Source organism: Chrysochloris asiatica, unplaced genomic scaffold (genome assembly GCF_000296735.1).
Source record: "Chrysochloris asiatica unplaced genomic scaffold, ChrAsi1.0 scaffold00056, whole genome shotgun sequence".
NCBI classification, from domain to species: Eukaryota; Metazoa; Chordata; class Mammalia; order Afrosoricida; family Chrysochloridae; genus Chrysochloris; species Chrysochloris asiatica.
In genome coordinates, this window is record NW_006408574.1 from 12,600,644 (window position 1) to 12,605,150 (window position 4,507).

The window sequence follows — 4,507 nt, forward strand, 5'->3', positions numbered from 1 at the left end:
CTGTGGGCACAGTTCTACTCTGACACACATGGGGGCACCATGAGCGGAATCTACTTATGAAAAATCATCCAGTGAAAACCCTGTGGAGCACAGTTCTACTCTGACACACACAGGGCACCATGAATTGGAGTCATCTTGCCTACAAAGGTCCTTTGTTTAATAAAAATGGCTGTATCTTCTGCTTGTCTTGAAGCCTGTCATATGTGGAGGGTTTATGAATAATCTGCTGCAAGATAACATCGTGCTTTATTTCTGCCTTTAAGTAAAAGGGATCTGAAATAGAACAGTCTTCATTTCAGACATAAATCAGGCCCATAAACTTGAAGCTAACCAGAGATCCTGCGGCATTCTCATTGCATGAAGTAATTGGTTAGTTGCAAGACTCAATTGTGCCATGAACTCTTCTGAGAATTTCAATGTAGTCATCGGAAGTGATGTGCATTCGCTCACATAGCATGCTGAGGTGTCTACACACCCGACTGGGGTGGGAATGATTTCTGACCTGAGATGACTGGAACTCAGAGACCCAGTGCTCTGTCCTTAGAAGATGCTGTCACCTTAAGGAAAAGGACCTTCCTCAAGGTCAACTGGTATTAATGATGATAACCCTGAATTGAGCCTCAGTTGTGTATAACCGCTCCTTGGTAGCATTTATCCCATTTTATTTCCTCAGTAAGTTGGCAAAGTGATTGTTATTGTCCTCTTTAATGGAGGGAAACTTAGAGGTTGAGTTGCGTCTTCAAAAAGTTATGTTGAGACAACAACACAAGTGAGGTATGCCTACCATGGATTGGCCAACCATTTAAGATTAAAAGGGTGACATTTACCTCAGAACCAAATTCAGGAGGGTGGAAAGAAGGTGGAATGGAAACAAGACTTAGAGTGAGGAAGTGGGATAGCAGATGTTACCTGGAAGGGATGATAATCACTGAGATGAAAGGATATGATTGGTTGAATGCAAAACTGATGCTGTGCTCTGTGAAACTTCTCTCAATTCACAATAAAAAGTTAAAGGTTATGTTGCATTCCTAACCGTCTGGAATGGGTCATCCTGGAGTAGGGTGGGCCCTAACCCGAATCCCTTCTCAATGGTACTTTATAAAAAGAGCAGGCTAGACAGACAAACCAGTGAAAGACAGGTGACATGGGAGAAACCATATATAAGCCCAGAATTTCCAGGACCCCCAACGAGAAGGGAGCCTCCCCTAAAGATGAAGAAGCCCTGATTTGGGTGTGTAGACTCCAAAACTGAGACCACATTTCTAGTCTTTAAAGGCACCCTTTGGAGGACTGTTTGTTAACAGCAGCTCTGAGGGTTGTCATGAGTCAGAACCGACTATTGGGTTTAGGTAACTAGCAGAGACACTGAGACTCAGAGAAATTAAGGAACTTGCCTCAGATTACATACACAGCTTTCTCAACACATGAAGACAAGGAGAGTCTTAAATCTGACCCAGGACATTGCAAGGGTGGGACTGAAGCTCAGAAGGAAGGTTAGTACAGGAGATTAAATGTAGAAGGTATCACCTTTATTGGCAGATATTAAGAAAAACATGAAAAGGGACTCCTGGTGTGGCACTGTAGGGTAAGCAGTGGACTGCTAACTGAAAGATTGGCTGTTCCAATCCATCAGGTGCTCCTCAGAAACCCATTGTTGTTGTCATTGTTATAAGGTGCCATCGAGTCAGTACTGACTCATAGCGACCTTATGCACAGCAGAAAAAAACACTGCCTGGTCCTGGGCCAACCTCACTATTGTTGCCACGCTTGAGCCCACTGATGCTGCCACTTTCCCAATCCATCTCACTGGGGGGTCTTCCTCTTTTTGTCTGACCCTCCATCTTACCAAACATGATATCCTTCTCCAGCGACTGACCGGACCCTCCTGACAATATGTATGTCAGAATTATGAGATACGAAGTTTGTTCATCCTGGCCTCCAAGGAGCATTCTGGCTGCACTTCTTCCAAAATGGATCTGTTGGTTCTTTTGGCAGCCCATGGCACTTTCAATATTCTCCTCCAACACCGTAACTCAAATACATCAATTCTTCTACAGTCTTCCTTATTCCCTGTCCTGCTTTCCCGTGCTTATGAGGGTATTGAAAACACCATGGCTTGAATCAGTTGCACCTCAGTCCTCAAGCTGACATCTTTGCTCTTCAACACTTTAAAAAGGTCTTGTGCAGCAGATTTGCCTAATGCAATATGTCATTTAATTTCTTGACTGCTGCTTCCATGAGTGTTGGTAGTTGATCCAAGAAGAATGAAGTCATTGACAACTTCAATCTTTTCTCCATTGATAAGAATGTTGTTTATTGGTCCAGTGGTGAGGATTTTTGTTTTCTTGACATTGAGATGCAATCCATACCGAAGGCCGTGCGCTTTGATCTTCATCAGTAAATGTTTTAAGTCCTCTTCACTTCCAGCAAGCAAAATTGTATCATCTGCATATTGCAGGTTGTTAATGAGTCTTCCTTCAATCCCGATGCCACGTTTTTCTTCATAGAACCCAGCTTCTCGGATGACTTGTTCAGCATACAGGTTGAACAGGGTCGCTAATGAGCCCTGGTAGCATTGTGGGTTATGCACTGGGCTGTTAACTGCAACGTCAACAGTTCAAGCCCACCAGGAGCTCCATGGGAGAAAGATGAGGCTTTCTAATCCTGGGTCCTGGTGTTGTAGCACCATAGGATAAGCACTAGGCCTCATGGTTGGTTTGAACCTTAAGGTTGGCAGTTCAAATTCACTAGCCATTCCTTGGAAACCCTATACAGGGTTTCTATGAATCGGAACCAACTTGATGATACTTAACAACAACAAAAATGTATAGCCTCTGAAACCTTATACAGGATTGCTATGAATCAGAATTGACTCCAGGGCACATAACCAGCCACCATGAGTCAGAACTGACTAGACAACATTTATAATAACACACATTCTAGAAAAAGTACAGCTGTAGTGTCAGAAAACAGCATTGGTTGCCAGAGGCTAGAGGTAGGGGGAGAGAATTGGCAACAAATAGCAACAAGGGAACGTTTTGCTCTTGACTGTGATCAAAATGTGTGAGGATTCAGACAGCTGCATAGAACATGGGTAGAATGTACTCTATCAAAAGTATACCTCAATAAACCAGTTGTTTCTTTTCTTAAGTAAATCAAGGAAATGAAGGGGTGGTCACTCAGAGAAAGGAAAAGCAGTTAGTGATTAGAACCGCAGGAACAACTAAGTTGTTAAACAGCTCATATTTGAGTAGAGAAAGAATGGCGATAAGGAGGCATACTGTTGTTAAGTGCCCTGGAGTCGGTACCAACTCAGAGACCCTGTACAGGTTTTCTAAGGAGTAGCTGGTGGGTTTGAACCACCAACCTTGCCAACAGAGCCCAGTGCTTGTCCTGTTGTTGTTGCTGAGTGCCGTTGAGTTGGTTCCCACCCATAGCAATCCTGTATAGGGTTTCCAAGGAGCAGCTGGTGAGATTGAACTGCCAATCTTGCGGTTCAAACTGACTTTGCAGTCCAGTGCATTAACCCACAGCACCACACCAGGACTCCAGTGCTTATCCTAGGGGAGAGAAAACAGGAGGCCGTGAGGTCACAGCTGCCAAGGAAAGGAGGCATGGTCAGCAGACAAGACTGCAGAGGCAAGTAGTTGAGAGTCCTGGGGAAGTGGCTAGTGAGTGAGTGTATTTCAAGTGGTTTCAGGTGAGACGCGCCATCATTCAAGTCTTTGTTCTCTTGTGGGTAATGAGTTTCTCTCTAGCTGCTTCCAAAGTTTGGTCTTTGTCTTTAATTTCCACAAGTTTCATTATGATGTGTCTTGATTTTTATTTATTTGGGTTTATCCCAATTGGGTTGTGCTCAGTTTGATGTTTTTCAACAAGTTTGGAGATTTTCAGACATTATCTCTTTAAATCTTTCTTTTTTAAAACTCCACAGTTTCTCTTTTTTCTCTTTCTGGGACTTCAGTAACATGACTATTAGATCTTTTGTTGTTACACAGGCCCCTGAGGATCTGTTAAAAAAATTTTAAGTCTAATTTTTTTCTCTCTAGGAAGGAATTCTATTGATCTATTTTTAAGTTCGCTGGTTCCATCTTTGATCATCTCCAATGTGTAGCTGAGTCCATTGAGTGAGCTTTTCTAAATTTTGGTTACTTTTCAGTTTCATAATTACCACTAGGTTCTTTTTTATGTCTTCTATTTCTTTACTGAGATTTTCTGTCTTGGTGTGTATGCTTTGTATTTTCATTTGTTTCAAGAGTGTTCAGATGGTTCAGCGAAACAGTTTTTTCTAATTGTGATGAAAATATGTATAACAAAACACTTGCCAATTTATCCATTTTTCCATAGAATTCAGTGACATTGTGTCCATCACACTGGGAAACCATTTCCACTGGCATTTTGCCAGTTCTTCCTCCAGCATTAAAGAGACTCAGCACTTCCCAGTGACCCTCCCTCCGGCTCATCCCTGGTGGTGTCTTCAAGTCAGTTGGTTCCACCTAACAGCAAC